General features: G+C 38.7%; 1 protein-coding gene and 1 long non-coding RNA gene across 4 annotated transcripts in view; one reads left to right on the forward strand and one right to left on the reverse strand.

Annotated features, from left to right (window-relative positions):
* LOC145507225 (potassium channel subfamily T member 2) overlaps positions 1-18,386 on the reverse strand; it is a 406,914-nt gene that overhangs the window by 168,752 nt on the left and 219,776 nt on the right. The gene's annotated exons all lie outside the window — the stretch shown is intronic.
* Positions 1-18,386, forward strand: part of LOC145507226 (uncharacterized) — a 51,948-nt gene that overhangs the window by 28,610 nt on the left and 4,952 nt on the right. The gene's annotated exons all lie outside the window — the stretch shown is intronic.

Consider the following 18,386-nt stretch of genomic DNA (forward strand, 5'->3'; position numbering starts at 1 on the left):
GCACAACAAAGGAAACCATTGGCTAAATGAAAAGATAACCTACAGAATGGGAGAAAGTATTTCCAAATTATATGACTAGGAAGGTTGATATCCAAAATCTACAAACAGTCCATAAAATCCAACATCAAAACCCAAACAAGCTGAATAAAAAAGGGACAGAAGACCTGAATATATATTGTTTTCAAAGAGGACATGCACATAATCAGTGTAGCACTGTCAGTGTAATAGCCACTAGCCACATGTGGCTCTTTAAACTTAAAATTTAGTAAAATTAATTAAAATTAATAAATTCCTTTATCACACTAGCTACATGTCAAGAGTTCAAAGCAACATATAGCAAATTCAATGCTATATTAGAATAGTGGCGATATAGAATGCAGAGGATTTTCATCATCACAGCAAGTTTTATTTGACAGTACTATTAGGGAAACAGAAGATTAAAAATACAAGTAGATTTTAGGGGCTATTTGTGCAGAAAAAATAAACAGTTATTAATAGTTTGTAACTTTAAGTTGCATGAAAGTTAATGAATAGAAAACCAGAATTCTTAAGATGAGCACTGTGTGCCTTCCAAAAGGTAAAAATGAGCCAAAAATGGTGTGGTAGTTAATTTCATGAATCAACTTGACTAGGTCATAGTGTGCCAAGGTATTTGGTTAAACATTGCTATGGCTGACTGAGAAATCCCAGAAGAGACAGAGAAAAGAAACTAAAAATTGTGTGTATAAATTTACACGTTGGCTGACCCCTGAACTGCATATGCATGGGGCAGAATAAAGGCAATCTGAACTAAGATTTGAATCACTGCCAACAGCAAGGGTGATAGAGTTTGCCTTTTGAGTTGAATCAAATGAACTTCTTGCTAGAACAAGACTATCAATATTGTTGGAGGAGTATAAGAGAATACAAGGCTTCACCCCAAAGCATGATAAACAGAATACAATGCAAAATTACTGAGTATGTGAAGTGGCAGAAAAATGTGACCTATTTTCATGGGAAACAAACAAAACAATACCCAAGAACTACTAGCATATAGATGATCGATGTAAAAATGATCAGACAAAGATTAAAGCACCTCCTGTAATGAGTGAGGTGAAGGAAAATAATGCTTCTCATAATCAGAGAAGAAAATCAGTAGAGTAATAGAAAATATTTGAAAAGTTAGACAGAAAACTAAAATATTTGAAAAATATTTACTGGATGGATTATGACATAGAGAAAAATGACAGAGGAAAGAGTCAACAAACATGACCACAGATCAGTAGAATTTATCCAATTTGAAAAACAAAGAAGAAAGGAACAGAGTTCAGGGACTTTGGGAATAAATGTGAAAACATCTTAAGTAATGTAATTGGATTCCCAGGGAAGAAATAAAAGATAAATTAGAGCAGAAAATTGTCTGAAGAAATAATGGTCAGAAACATCTCAATTTTATGAGACACAAAGTTACGAATTTAAGGAATTCAGCAAATCCCAAACTACGTAAACAAAATGATAATCACACCAAAGCACACTGCAGTCAGACTGTTGTAAACCCAAGATACAGATACTATCTTGAAAGCAGCCAAAGAAAAACAGTCATAAGACCAAGGATTCTCATCAAAATCATGGAAATCGGGTGACAATGAAATAACAACCTAAAGTTTAGAATGAGGAGGAAAAAAGACAAAACAAACTGTGAAACCAGAATTTTACGTATAGAGAAAAATCCTTCAAAAAGGTGGTATAAAGGACTTTTCCAATAATAAAATCTAAAAAAATATATTTGTAGCACTTAGAACATGATAAACTTTTTTTTTTTTTTTTTTACTATTTTAAGTATGCTTTGCTAATTTATCTATTGGACATTATTTAAGATGACACAAAAACAAGTCATGAAACTTAAAATAATATTTGTAAATAAATATTTATAGGCGACTGAACAAAGACAAAACATTTATACAAGAGAGTAAAAAGTTTTGCAGCAAATTGGAGAACAAATCCTTCCTAGAAATACTAGAATGTGTTAGTTTATAAAAAATTCTTGCTAAAAGTAATTCTTGCATTTAGAATTACAAATGCACAGAAAACACAGTAAAGACTGCATTAGATTAAACTTAAAAGCACCTGAGTAAAATGGCCCATCTTATTCACAATTAGATTGTCTTATAAACTGTAAGATTGGACTACATATATAGGTTTCTATAATGTAAGAGACGAAATTCAATTGCAATACAAAGTGTCTATAACATATATTATCTACAATTAGTTTGATTTTCTGACTGAATTAAGGAAACTACATGGAGAAGGAAATGGCAACCCATTCCAGTACTCTTGCTTGGGAAATCCCATGGACAGAGAAGCCTGTCGGGCTACAGTCTCAAAAGAGTCGAATACAACTGAGCGACTAAACAACAAGGAAATTACAAAATTTCATTGAAATTACTTGTAACTGATACCTTCAGAGAAGCAGGCTTCAAATTTGATATATACTTATTATACATACAAAGGTAGTTCAGAATGTTCTTCAATAAAATAGTGGTGGTTTTAGTTGCTAAGTCATGTCACTCTTTTGCAACCCCATGGATGGGAGCCCATCAGGCTCCTCTGCCCAAGGGATTTTCCAGGCAAGAATACTGGAGTGGGTTGCCATTTCCTTCTCCAGGGGATCTTTCTGACCCAAGGAGCAAACCTATGTCTCCTACATTGGCAAGAAGATTATTTACCACCGAGGCACCAGGGAAGACCTCTTAAATAAAATAGTTGAAAACAAAACATATAACCAAACCCCCTAAGATACAATAACTTTAAAATATGTTGCTACCCTTTTAGGCTAACAGGTTGCTAGAAAGCAAATGATCAAGCCACTATGTTTTAATCAAATAGCTACAGGCACAGCACAATTTGAAATTCAATTCAAATGCTTACTTTCTCTTTCCTTAGAGAGACAGAATATATTTGGAAGTGTTCTCAGAGCTGAAATCCTGTATTGTTTTCTAGTGCTTGTTGGTATGAGTTCCAGTCATTTAGCCAAAGCCCTGTGTCCCTTAAATGAAGCCTTTCATTATGTAAGTCCTCTCCCAAGTTCTGGGGACTTCACAGATGGTGCTAGTGGTAAAGAATTTTCCTTCAGTGCAGGAGACAAAAGATATGCAGGTTCAATTCCAGGGTCAAGAAAATCCCCTGGAGTAGGAAGTGGCAAACCACTCCAGTATTCTTGCCTGGAGAATCCCCAGAGGAGCCTGGTGGACTATAGACCATGGGACTGCAAAGAGTCGGACACAACTGAATGACTCAGCACACATCCCTTAACACCAAATCCAGCTAGAGACTGTAATCCTCTTGAGTCTCCCTCATCTACTTATTCTTTTCAACAAAGTTATGTCCATATGTCTCAAAATTTCATAAAAATCATTGACAAATGTCAAATGAATAATAATCAATGTGATTCACAAGAAGAATAGGCTCTCTTGAAACTACATAACTGAAGTTCAGTGAAGAATTTGTCAAGAAATTGCCAAAAGATATTTCTGGTCAGACTAAAATACAAATTTTACTAGTGACCCCTAGGAGTCTTAGCAAGTTTAATAGTCATAGCTTAGAACTCTATGATTTTATGAATTGGGAAGAAAGATTTTTTTGAAAACACGTTAACCTTTGGACTGAATAAAAAGCAAAATAAAATTGAAAAAAAACCCTCTAAAGAGTATAACTAGGGAATAAAATAATAGAATGATAAAGTACTAAAGTGTTCTACTGTCCCAAATGAATCTGCTTAAAACAAAACAAACTTAAAAAAATAAAAACTTAAATTGTGAACATTAGCAGAATATGCTACCCAAAATATGCCTTTTTAGCATAAGGATTATTTTGAGCTGATTATTTTGGAGAAAAGGCAGACACAGGAGGAGTTCTGAAATCAGAGTACAATTCATCCTTTTGTAAGGGAAATTTATATTCAAAAGGGAAATCTCCATTTGTAAGGATATCTTTCTTTTTGTACCAAGAAGGAGGACTACAAATCACAAGAAACTTGATCAGTAGAGAAGGCCCCAGACTTAAATCTGCATAACAAGCTTATTGTAATTTTCTGGATAACTACCCAGAATTAGCCTTCCTTCTACCAGCCCCTCTCTTTTGTCTTTGGCTGAAGATAACATTTGAGGTGGTGACTTGGACATTTGGGGGTGCTGGGGTAAGTTTACTCAGTTTTCCTAGGCATCTCCCATGTGTATAAGAGGTACACATGGTATTAAAATTCTGTTTGTTTTGCTCGTGTTAAGCTGCCTTTCATTACAGGTGTTCTCAGTCACAGAAGGTAGAATGTTAGAGGAAAATTATTTTTCTTCCCCTGAAATCCCAAACATTTTATTTCAGCTCTTTTTTCACACTGTCTGAAAGGGTCATACAGGGAAATTACTGAGTGCTCAATGATCATTTGCATTCTACTCTAAGATTTCACATATTCCAAAATGCAGTAATAATCAGAAAAAAAAAAATATCTTTCACATTTAGGAAGAAGCTAATAGTGTGGTCTCAGGTAAATCTTTTTTTGAGTTACACCTACAGGTCTTTGGATTTGGATGACCAAGAAGGCCTTAAAGTTTCCCTATGCTTGACTTTCTGACAGGCTTCTTCGAAACTGTAGACACCTGACCTCTCTTTTCTTAGAGCATTTACTTTTGAAAACTTTCAATTATAAATTCTTTCTCTGTCCCTTTGAGATGTAAATCTTCTCCCTGGCCTCTCAGCAGTTTTACAACAGAGGAAAGTCTTTCTCAAGGACCCAGGGCCATCTCTTTGAAATGTGATCATCAAAGGTGAAATTTTCCCCATCTCCAGTCTCTGTGGGCAGAAGGGAGCCTAACTTTCATTCAGACAGTTAGCAAATTATGACCTAATCACACTGACCAAGCTCCCCAACCCAGTACATCAAACTCCTCCAGCCTTCTGATTCAGAGGAGTTGAATTCAATCTCTCCCCCAGGCTTCAGTAGTCTTCCTTGCATGTTCAACTCTGTCTAGTACAATTTTTCTTTGACACTGAGTAGGGTATAAACACAAGTCTGTGAGCTACTAACCCTATACTCTTAAGAAGGTTAAATAAATAGCTAACCTGAACTTTGGCTTATTAGTTAACAAATTGGAGCTAGTAAGAACCTCCTTGCAGAATTGTTGTGAGAAATATATCACATGTATGTATAAATGTATGTAAGTGATCTCTAATAGGTAATTGATATTTAATGATGGCTAATCAACGAGAAAACTAAGAAAACTAACATCATGGCATCTGGTCCCCATCACTTCATGGCAAATAGATGGGGAAACAATGGAAACAGTGACAGACTTTATTTTTCGGGGCTCCAAAATCACTGCAGATGGTGACTGCAGCCAAGAAATTAAAAGTAAATCCAGCATACTCTTGGAAGAAAAGTTATGACCAACCTAGACAACATAATCGGAGAAGGCAATGGCAACCCACTCCAGTACTCTTGCCTGGAAAATCCCATGGACGGAAGAGCCTGGTAGGCTGCAGTCCAAGGGGTCGCAAAGAGTCGGACATGACTGAGAGACTCCACTTTCATTTTTCACTTTCATGCATTGGAGAAGGAAATGGTGACCCACTCTGTGTTCTTGCCTAGAGAATCCCAGGGACGGGGGAGCCTGGTAGGCTGCTGTCTATGTGGTCTCACAGAGTCGGACACTACTGAAGCGACTTAGCAGTAGCAGTAGCAGCAGACAACATATTAAAAAGCAGAAACATTCCTTTGCCAGCAAAGGTCTGTCTAGTCAAAAGCTATGGTTTTTCCAGTAGTCAGGTGTGGATGTGAGAGATGGACTATAAAGAAAGCTGAGTGCTGAAAAATTGATGCTCTTGAACTGTGTGTTGGAGAAGACTCTTGAGAGTCCCTTGGACTGCAAGGAGATCCAACCGGTCCATCCTAAAGGAAATCAGTCCTGAATATTCATTGGAAGGACTGATGTTGAAGCTAAAACTCCAATATTTTGACCACCTGATGGGAAGAACTGACTCATTTGAAAAGTTCCTGATGCTGGGAAAGATTGAAGGCAGGAGGAGAAGGGGACAACAGAGGATGAGATGGTTGGATGGCATCACCAACTCAATGGATATGAGTTTGAGTAAACTCCAGGAGTTGGTTGGTGATGGAGAGGAAGGCCTGGTGTGCTGCAGTCCATGGGGTCGCAAAGAGTTGGACATGACTGAATGACTGAACTGAACTGAATCAATGAGGGGATGATTATGTAGTTCTTTTTTCCTTTTATTTCTAATAAGTCTAAAAATTAGTACTGTCAAAAAAAAAAAAGCTAAAAGAGCAAAGCAAACACTATTGGTTTTTTCAGAACAAGATCACCCTAAGTAAAAATTCATATGCCTAGTTCAGCTAAGCAAATCAAATTCTTTAACCACTGCAAAGAAAGGCTAAAGTGAAAGTGAAAGTTAGTCACTTAGTTGTGTCGGACTCTTTGTGACCCCATGGACTGTAGCCCACCAGGCTCCTCAGTCCATGGGATTCTCCAGGCAAGAAGTCTGGAGTGGGTTGCCATTTCCTTCCCCAGGGGATCCTCCCAACTCAGGGATCAAACCCAGGTCACCTGCATTGTGGGCAGACTGAGGCACCAGGGAAGCCTTAAAAGAAAGGCTATCCAAAAGCTAAATTAATTATGCTTCCTGCATTATAATGACTCAGAGAAAGACTTAGCTTTGAACAGATGTTTAAATTAAGAGCACATCTACTGATAGAGTGAACAAGATGTTCAAAATTAAAGTGTCTGAAACTTTTTTCCTCTGTTTCATGAACCAATTTTATTTTTAAGACATACAGTTTTTGTTAATGATTTCCTAATCCTTTTATATTTTTAAATTCCCAAGAGATATCCTAGCATTTAATTAATGATTTCTAAACTATATTTTGTACATTTTACAAAATTTTTTTTTTAATTGAAGTATGACTTAAGGGCTTGTGTGGTGGCTCAGGCTCAGCAGTAAAGAATCCACCTGCAATGCAGGAGATGCAGGTTTGATCCCTGGGTTAGAAGATCTCCTGGAGGAGGGCATGGCAACCCACTCCAGTATTATTGCCCGGAGAAATCCATGGACAGAGGAGTCTGGTGGGCTACAGACTATGTGGTCACAGAGTGGGACACTACTGAAACAGACTCAGGGACCAGGAGAACAGATTGGTTGCCAAGGGGGAGGGGTGTGAGGGAAAGAGTGAAGAGCATTGGATTGGGAGTTTGGAGTTAGCAGGTGTAAACTGGTAAGACAGATGAAGAATAAGGTCCTACTATATAGCACAGGGAATTATATCCAATTTCCTGTGACAAATTATAATGGAAAATAATATTAAAAAGAATATACATATATGTATATATACGTATGTATGTATGTATTATATTATATATGTATATATGTATGTTGTTTAGATGTTCAATTGTGTCCAATTCTTTGCAACCCCACAGACTGTAGCCCGCCAGGCACCTCTGTCCATGGGATTTGCCAGGCAAGAATACTGGAGGGGGTTGTCATTTCCTCCTCCAGGGGATCTTCCTCACCCATGGATCAAACCTGTGTCAACTGCATTGGAAGGCAGATTCTTTACCACTGAGTCACCTTATATAACAGTAATTAACCAAACATTGTACTTAAAATATACTTCAGTAACAAAATAACTGAAAACAAATTTTCCCATTTAAACAGAGAAAACTTTCCTCGGTCAGACATCACCCATAAGTTCTTGCTGTATTTCTCTGCTCCCACTTAGAAAAATCATTTTTAAATACTGTAATTGCTGAATCCACTTCCTCTTTGATATTCAAATTTATACTTCTATTGTAATATAAGAAGGTAAAGGTATGAATCTCTCTCTATGCACTACTTGAGCTGCATCCTATAAATTTTGAAATGTTGCATTTTTTCAACAGATCAAGTTTTTTCATTTTTTGGCCATGTCACCCAGCATGTGGGATCATAGTTTCCAGAGCAGGAATCAAACCAGTCCTCTGCAGTGGAAGTAAAAAGTCTTAACCACTGGACCACCAGTGAAGTTCTGAAATGTTGCATTTTTCATCACAGTTCTAATTAAAATTTTTCTAATTCTCCTTGTTATTTCATATTTCACCCATGGATTACTTAGAAATGTATCATTTAATTTTCATATATGTGGGTATTTTCTGCTAAAGTTTATCATTGGTTTCTAGTTAAGTTCTACTATGAAGAGAAGAGATGGCAAGAATACACAGAAGAACTATACAAAAAAGATCTGCATGACCCAGATAATCATGATGGTGTGATAACTCACCTAAAGCCAGACATATTGGAATGTGAAGTCAAGTGAGCCTTAGGAAACATCACTATGAACAAAGCTAGTAGCGGTGATGGAATTCCAGCTGAGTTATTTCAAATCTTAGAAGATGATGCTGTGAAAGTGCTCCACTCAATATGCCAGCAAATTTGGAAAACTCAGCAGTGACCACAGCACTAGAAAAGGTCAGTTTTCATTTCAATTCCAAAGAAAAGCAATGCCAAAGAATGCTCAAACTACTGCACAATTACCCTCATCTCACACACTAGCAAAGTAATGCTCAAGATTCTCCAAGCCAGGCTTCAACAGTACATGAACTTCCAGATGTTCTAGTTGGATTTAGAAAAGGCAGAAGAGCCAGAGGTCAAATTGCCAGCATCTGTTGGATCATCGAAAAAGCAAGAGAGTTCCAGAAAAAACATCTACTTTTGCTTTATTGATTATGCTAAAGCCTTTGACTGTGTGGATCACAACAAACTGTGGAAAATTCTAAAAGAGATGGCAATACCAGACCATCTGACCTGCCTCCTGAGAAATCTGTATGCAGGTCAAGAGGCAACAGTTAGAACTAGACGCGGAACAACAGACTGGTTCCAAATTTGAAAAGGAGTATGTCAAGTCTGTATATTGTCACCCTGCTTATTTAACTTATATACAGAGTACATCATGAAAAATGCTGGCTCGATCAAGCATAAGCTGGAATCAAGATTGCCGGGAGAAATATCATAATCTCAGATATGCAGATGACAGCACCCTAATGGCAGAAAGCAAAGAAGAACTAAGGAGCCTCTTGATGAAAGTGAAAGAGGAGAGTGAAAAAGTTGGCTTAAAACTCAGAAAACTAAGATCATGGCATCTGGTCCCATCACTTCATCGCAAATAGATGGGAAAGCAATGGAAACAGTGTCAGACTTTATTTTCTTGGGCTTCAACATCACTGAAGATGGTGATTGCAGCCATGAAATTAAAAGATGCTTGCTCCTTGGAAGAAAAGCTATGACCAACCTAGACAGCATGTTAAAAAGCAGAAACATTACTTTGCCAACAAAGATCCATCTAGTCAAAGCTATGGTTTTTCCAGTAGTCATGTATGCATGTGAGAGTTGGACTATAAAGAAAGCTGAGGGCCGAAGAATTGATGCTTTTGAACTGTGGTGTTGGAGAAGGCTCTTGAGAGTCCCTTGCACAGTAAGGAGATCCAACCAGTCCATCCTAAAGGAAATCAGTCCTGAATATTTATTGGAAGGACTGATGTTGAACCTGAAATTCCAATACTTTGGCCACCTGATGCGAAGAGCTAACTCATTTAAAGACCCTGATGCTGCGAAAGATTGAGGGCAGGAGAAGAAGGGGACGACAGAGGATGAGATGGCTGGATGGCATCACCAACTCAATGGACATGGGTTTGGGCAGACTCCGGCAGTTGGTGATGGACAGAGAGGCCTGGCGTGCTGCAGTTCATGCGACTGAGCGACTGAACTGAACTGAACTGAACTGAAAGGAACACATATTCTGCAGTTGAGTGTAATGCTATATATGTTGAATAGATCTGTCTGATTTAAATGAGTTCAAGTTTTTATAAGCTGAATGATTTTTATTAGTTCTATTAATTACTGAGAGAGAAATATTGAAATGTCTAACAATAACTGTCCCTTTTTATGCTCCCTTCCTGCTCTATTATTTCATACTTCATAAGTTTTGAGGATTCCTTTTAAGGTGCATACACACTTAGTAGTGTTATGTCTTCTTCATTCACTGATTCTCTAATAAATATAAAATATTTCTCTTTACCTCTGTTAAAAGTTCCTGCCCTTGAGGTCTTCTTCATCTGTCTTATATAGCCATTCCAGCTTTGGTATGACTAGCTGTGAACACAGTGTATCTTTTTCCATCCTCCTACTTTTAATCTATTAATAATCATACATTTTCCTTTTGAGTGTAATTGCTGTGACAGTACTTCCTTTGGTATTTCTTTTACTTGTTCAATATGAAAACCCCTGACCACTGAATAGTGGTGAGTCTAGTCCATTCATAATTTACAGTTACTAATACGCTTGGGTTTAAATTTACTATAGCACTGTTTTCCATTTGTCTCATTTGATTTTTGTTCTTTTTTTTTTTTTTACCTTTTTGGATAGAGTAAATATTTTTAGTATATCACTTTGTCTTCTATTTTCTCCTTATCAAGGGTCATTCTAAGTTTTATAAGATTAATCTCAATCAAACTCTTCATTCAAATAATATTCAAAGCACAAGAATCTTACGTTAGTATATGTCCACTATTCCTTTCAATCTTTGTCATATTATTGTCATCCACTTCACTTCTAACTGAAGAAGGAAATGGCAACCCACTCCAGTATTCTTGCCTGGACAATTCCATGGACACAGAGCCTGGCGGGTTATATAGCCCATGGAGTTGCAAAGAGTTGGACAAGACTGAGTGACTTTACTTTCTTTCTTTCCACTTCTGCATTTGTTACAAATTCCATGATTTCTATTATTTTTGCTTTAAAGAATAAATTATATTTAAAAAATCAAAGTCATTTATATTTATGTACATATTTACCATTTTTTCTGTTGCTATTTCTTCATATAAATCTAAGTTCTCAAAAGACATCATTTCTTTTCGTTGAAGAACTTTTAAAAAAATGTAGGTCTGTTGTTTGTAGGTTTTATTTGTATAAAATATTTTTATTATGCCTTTCCTTTAGTGAGATATTTTTACTGGAAATGAAATAGTATAGACAACTTTTTAAAGCAGTCTTAAACAGTTGTCCAGTTGTCTTCTGATCAAAATTGCTTATTCCTCTGTATGTAATGTGTCTTATTTTATAGCTACAATTCAGTTTGCCTTATTGATCTTCAGAAATTTATTACAAGCATCAGTGAAGCTTTTAGGCTAATTATACTTCAGATTTGTTTGGTGAACATGTGGTTTTATAATTTTTATCACAATTGTAATAATTTCAGCCACTATTCCTTCGTTTTTTCCCCAGAAGGGGAAACTTGCTGTCCTAATCTTCAACTACACTGGGGTATGCTGATTTCATCTTTTTCTAGCAGCAACCTCCCTTCTCACACTCAAGAGTCTTCTGCTCAGCTGTTATCCTAGGATCTGCTTGGACCATAACATGGGAATTCCCATCCCTACCCTGAGCTGTCTTCATCCTCACTCACTCCCTGGTTGGAGTAAACCACAGCTCCCAACAGCTTCCTGGCAACTGTGCAATTTTGAAAACCTTTAACATCTATAAATATATTTCTTTCTATCTGAAGTTTTGCCAGGATAGAGAATTCCAACTGGAAACATATTTTCCCCTCAGAATTTTGAAAGCCTTGACCCATTGTCTCCTGGCTTCTGGTGTCGCTGCTAAGTCTGAAGCATTCTGATTCTCCATCCTCGGGCTGGGTGCTTTCTTCTTGACTTCCCTGGTGGCTCAGGTGGTAAAGATTCCGCCTTCAATGCACAAGACCAGGGCTTGATCCCTGGGTCAGGAAGATGCCCTGGAGAAGGGAGAGGCTACCCACTCCAGTAATCTTGTTTAGAGAATCTCATGAACAAAGGAGTCTGATGGGCTACAGTCCATGGGCTCCCAAAGAGTCAGACACGACAGGGTGACTAAGCACACACACGGGGTGAGTGTTTCCTTCTTGACTTTACCTTTTCTTCATTTTTATTCTTTTCATCCCTTTGTTCCATCTCTTATCTCTGGCAAGCATGTCTTTTTTAGTCATTAATCTGTAATAAGTGGGCCCTCTCAACAATTCCATTCTGAGAAATTTGATTGTTTTAATTTTGTATTTTTTATATCTTTGATAATAATTTCCCCCACTTTTTTCTAGAACCGGTTCCTGAAATTCTTATCATATGGATATTGTTTCTTCCTGAACACTCCTTTAATTTTCTCTTGTTTTGACTCTCCTTTTCCATTATTTGGTTTTATTGTTCTTCATTCTTTCAATGTCCTTAGATTTATCTTCTGAATATTTTATGTAATTTTTCATTTGTTGCCTACATTTAATTTCTAGAAGCTCTTCTTGGTTCACTGGATGTTCTTGCTTTCTTTCAATTTGTTTTGTTCTATAGCATACTATTCTTCTTTTAAACATGTATACTCTTCTCATCTTCTCAACTACTATATTACTAAAGATGGGATATTGCATATTTTAAAATTGATTTATTCTCCCAGAATCCTATGGTGGCATTTATGTTTTCTCTGAATTCTTCTTTCCTGGATGCTTTTTGCATGGCTGTTACGTAGTTCCTTCTTTTTCTTGTTAGGAATTTCCTTAAATGTGTAGTGATCACAGTTGTATGAACATATGTAGGAGTGAAGCACTCAGAAGCTCATTGGGACGTGAGTGAACACGAGGATCTTATTTTCACGTCATATGTACACACACACACACACACTTGGGAAGACTGCTTCCTGCCTCATGAGTGTCTACCAACCAGCCTTGCTGCACCAATCAGCCCAGCACCAAGGGGGTGCCCTGCTGGATGTTCTGGGATGGGCCTCCCCACCATCTGTACTTCCAAGAGGCCTGAGCTGTTCCCCACCATGAGTGGGCAGAGGAAACAGTCTCTAGTGTTTCCTGTCCCCTAATCGCTTCAGTAACTCACTCTAACCTTCTCTAAAATGACACTGAATCAGAGGATTTCTCTTCTGATGTTTTGTTCCCAGGGGGCATCGTGGGCCACAAGTTTTTGCTGCAGGTTACTTTGTCTCCCTTTTTTTCCTGGGCAGCCAGAGTGTTTATTTTGGCCAAATTTGCCAACTACTGGAGTAAATCTCTTTTCCCAGGATGTGGAAAGGGATCAGCAATGAACATGTGGAAGGGTTCAGGGAATCTAATTACTTTTCTTACAGACTTTTAACCGCTGTCCATATATTTAGTCCTATGTATAACCTTATTTGTAGAGGCATCTGATACCTCTGTTCCTGTCACTTGAGTCTCTATTGCATAAAGCAGCCTGCTTCTGACTTGTTTCCTCTCCTTTCTCAGCTTAAATGTTACCTTCTTTCTGTCTGTTAAGTCAGTTACCACCCATCCGTCTGCTTTGTAGCTTCCATACTAGTAACGCTGTCACCTCATCTACCATCTCTTCTGTCCTGAGTGAAGTCTTTTTATTCACAACTTGTCAATACCTTACAGTGTAAGGAGGAAATGGAATGCTATGTTGAATTGAAAGCTTTCAAACTCAGCTTGGAAAGTTTCAGAATGTACACCAAAGATATTATATATTTATTTCCTATATTTACTCCCTCTTGTTACATAGATATAGGAAGACTGCAAGTATTTTGAAAATAAGTTACCACTTGAGAGTCCCACACTTCACAGTTAGATAATTACAGAAACATAAGGTAGAATATGTTCAATTCCAGTACACATATTCAATACATAGGTTTGGAGCATCTAATGAGCTGACCTAATTAAGAAACTATTGCAATAATGCATAAGCAGACCCAGGAGAGTCATGTCTGAATTAAGATAGTAACTGTGGAGAAGGAGGGGAACAAATGAATTTCAAAACACATCTATGTTTTAAAGAGACATATTTTACAGATTTTTACAATCATTCGTCTGGTCTATGGCCATGAATCAGTTTGCTTTTCTGCTGTTTAGTTGCTAGTCACGTACGACTCTTTTGTGACCACATAGTCTATAGCCTGCCAGGCTCCTTTGTCCATGGGATTTCCCAGACAAGAATACTGCAAAATGACAGTGGGTTGCCATTTCCTTTTCCAGTGGGATCTTGTTGACCAGAGATCGAATCTGCATCTACTACACTGGCAGGTAGATTCTTTATCACTGAGCCACTTAGGAAGACCATTAGTTTGCTCGGGCTGTGGTAACAAACGACCACAAACTTGGTGGCTTAATGGAAATGTAGTGTCTCAACATTCTGGAGGTCAGAGCCCAAAAGCAAGATGTTGGTAAGGCTGGTTCCTCCCAAGGGCTGTGTGGGAATCCTCTCTCCCAGCTTACAGAAGCCTTACTTCACAGACACATGGCATTCTGTTATTCATCTGTCACCACATTTCCTCATTTTTCAAGGACACAGCTCAAACAGGAGTAAGGCCCACTATAATAAATTCATTATAACTTGATTACATCTATTAAGACTTTATCACCAAGTAAATTCACTGCAGGAGCGGCCGAGAGAAAATACCCCACGGCCAAGGTCAGGAGCAGCATCGGAGAGGTACTACCCCATGTCCACGGGAAAGAGCAGCGGCTGCATTTTGCTGGAGCAGCCATGAAGAGATACCCCACATCCAAGGTAAGAGAAACCCGAGTAAGACGGTAGGTGCTGAGAGAAGACATCAGAGGGCAGACAGACTGAAACCACAATCACAGATAGGCAATCTGATCACATGGACCACAGCCTTGTCTAACTCAGTGAACTAAGCCATGCCATGTAGGGCCACCCAAGATGGACGGGTCATGGTGAAGAGGTCTGAAAGAATGTGGTCCACTGGAGAAGGGCATGGAAAACCACTTCAGTATTCTTGCCTTGAGAACCCCATGAACAGTATGAAAAGGCAAAAAGATAGGACACTGAAAGAAGAACTCCCCAGGTCGGTAGGTGCCCAACATGCTACTGGAGATCAGTGGAGGAATAACTCCAGAAAAAATGAAGGGATGGAGTCAAAGCAAAAACAACACCTAGTTGTGGATGTAACTGGTGATAGAAGCAAGGTCTGAGGCTGTAAAGAGCAATATTGCATAGGATCCTGGAATGTTAGGTCCATGAATCAAGGCAACCTGGAAGTGGTCAAACAGGAGATGGCAAGAGTGAAAGTTGACATTCTAGGAATCAGCAAACTAAAATGGACTGGAATGGGTTAATTTAACCCAGATTACCATTATATCTACTACTGTGGGCAGGAATCCCTTAGAAGAAATGGAGTAGCCATCATATTCAACAAAAGAGTCCGAAATGCAGTACTTGGATGCAATCTCAAAAACGACAGAATGATCTCTGTTCATTTCCAAAGCAAACCATTCAATATCACTGTAATCCAAGTCTATGCCCCAACCAGTAGTGCTGAAGAAGCTGAAGTTGAACGGTTCTATGAAGACCTATAAGACCTTTTAGAACTAACACCCAAAAAAGTTGTCCTTTTCATTATAGGGGACTGGAATGCAAATTAGGAAGTCAAGAAACACCTGGAGTACAGGCAAATTTGGCCTTGGAGTACACAATGAAGCAGGGCAAAGGCTAACCGAGTTTTGCCAAGAGAATGCAAACACCCTCTTCCAACAGCACAAGAGGAGACTCTACACATGGACATCACCAGATGGTCAACACTGAAATCAGAGGGATTATCTTCTTTGTAGCCAAAGATGGAGAATCTCTATACAGTCAGCAAAAACAAGACCAGGAGCTGTCTGTGGCTCAGATCATGAACTTCTCATTGCCAAATTCAGACTTAATTTGAAGAAAGTGGGGAAAACCACTAGACAAATCAGGTACCATACCTACCATACCAATCAGGTATGACCTAAATCAAATCCCTTATGATTATACACTGGAAGTGAGAAATAGATTTAAGGGACTATATCTGATAGAGAGAGTGCCTGATGAACTATGGATGAAGGTTTGTGACATTGTACAAGAGACAGGGATCAAGACCATCCCCAAGAAAAAGAAATGCAAAAAAGCAAAGTGGCTGTCTGAGGAGGCCTTACAAATAGCTGTGAAAAGAAGAGAAGCAAAAAGCAAAGGAGAAAAGGAAAGATATTCTCATCTGAATGCAGAGTTCCAAAGGATAGCAAAGAGAGATAAGGTGGCCTTCCTCAGCAATCAGTGCAAAGATATAGAGGAAAACAACAGAATGGGAAAGACTAGAGATCTCTTCAAGAAAATCAGAGATACCAAGGGAACATTTCATGCAAAGATGAAATGTTCAATAAAGGACAGAAATTGTATGGATCTAACAGAAGCAGAAGATATTAAGAAGAGGTGGCAAAAATACACAGAACTGTACAAAAAACATCTTAACGACCCAGATAATCGTGATGGCTCACCTAGAGACAGACATACTGGAATGTGAAGTCAACTGGGCCTTAGAAAGCATCACTATGAACAGAGCTAGTGGAGGTGATAGAATTCCATTTGAGCTATTTCAAATCCTGTAAGATGATGCTGTGAAAGTGCTGCACTCAATAGGTCAGAAAATTTGGAAAACTCAGCAGTGGCCAAAGGACTGGAAAAGATCAGTTTTCATTCCAATCCCAAAGAAAGGCAATGCCAAAGAATGTTCAAACTACCGCACAATTGCACTCATCTCATACACTAGCAAAGTAAAGCTCAAAATTCTCCAAGGCAGGCTTCAACAGTGCATGAACTGTGAACTTCCAGGTGTTCTAGTTGGATTTAGAAAAGGCAGAAGAACCAGAGGTCAAATTGCCAGCATCTGTTGGATCATCGAAAAAGCAAGAGAGTTCCAGAAAAAATATCTACTTCTGCTTTATTGATGATGCCAAAGTCTTTGATTATGTGGATCTCAATAAACTGTGGAAAATTCTAAAAGAGATGGGAATACCAGACTACCTGATCTGCCTCTTGAGAAACCTGTATGCAGGTCAGGAGGCAACAGTTAGAACCGGACATGGAACAACAGACTGGTTCCAAATAGGGAAAGGAGTATGTCAAGTCTGTATATTGTCACCCTGCTTATTTAACTTATATGCAGAGTACATCATGAGAAACGCTGAGCTGGAAGAAGCACAAGCTGTAATCAAGATTGCTGGGAGAAATATCAATAACCTCATATATGCAGATGACACCACCCTTATGGCAGAAATTAAAGAACTAAAGAGCCTCTTGATGGAAGTGAAACAGGAGAGTGAAAACGTTGGCTTAAAGCTCAACGTTCAGAAAACTAAGCTCATGGCATCTGGTCCTATTACTTCATGGCAAATAGATGGGGAAACAGTTGCAAATAGATGGGGAAACAGTCACAATGGTAGCTGACTTTATTTTTCTGGGCTCCAAAATCACTGCAGATGGTGACTGCAGCCATGAAATTAAAAGACACTTACTCCTTGGAAGGAAAGTTATGATCAACCTAGACAGCATATTAAAAAGCTGAGACATTACTTTGTCAACAATGGTCCATCTAGTCAAGGCTATGGTTTTTCCAGTAGTCATTTATGGATGTGAGAGTTGGATTATAAAGAAAGCTGAACGCCGAAGAATTGATGCTTTTGAACTGTGGTGTTGGAGAAGACTCTTGAGAGTCCCTTGCACTGCAAGGAGATCCAATCAGTCTATCCTAAGGGAGATATTTCCTGGGTTTTCATTTAAAGGACTGATGTTGAAGCTGAATCTCTAATACTTTGGCCACCTGATGTGAAGGCTGACTCATTTGAAAAGACCCTGATGCTGGGAAAGATTGAGGGCAGGAGGAGAAGGGGACGACAGAGAATGAGATGATTGGATGGCTTCACCGACTCAATGGACATGAGTTTGGGTAGACTCCGGGAGTTGGTGGTGGACAGGGAGGCCTGGCGTGCTGCGGTTCATGGGGTTGCAAAGAGTTGGACACGACTGAGCGACTGAACTGAACTGAAATTCACATTATGACGTCCTGGGGGTTTGGTCTTCAACATATGAGTTTTCAGGGCACACAATTCAGCTCATAATATTGCTTTTTCCAATAAAGGTTGAGTAAGTTAGTTTAAGGGCTTCCCTGGGTTCTTTAGTGGTAAAGAACCCACCTGCCAATACAGGAGACATAAGAGATTCAGATTTGATCCTTGGGTCTGGAGGATCCCCTGGAGGAGGGCATGACAACCCGCTCCAATATTCTTGCCTGGAGAATCCCATGGATAGAGGAGCCTGGAAGGCCACAGTCCATAGGCTCACAAAGAGTCAGACACATTGAAGTGATTTAGTACACATGCACTCAAGTTAGTTTAAAAAGGAGTAAAACATTTAGGTAAATTAGAGTGAGGACACTGCAAAGCCTACCACATTCAGGACCTGCAGTCCTAAAGTAATGTAACAGAGCACACCTATTAGATGGTCCAGAAAAGTGCAAATCATGCCCCTAAAAGACCCATACATGTT

Source organism: Giraffa tippelskirchi, chromosome 5, assembly GCF_054371585.1.
Source record: "Giraffa tippelskirchi isolate mGirTip1 chromosome 5, T2T-mGirTip1v1.2.pri, whole genome shotgun sequence".
NCBI lineage: Eukaryota > Metazoa > Chordata > Mammalia > Artiodactyla > Giraffidae > Giraffa > Giraffa tippelskirchi.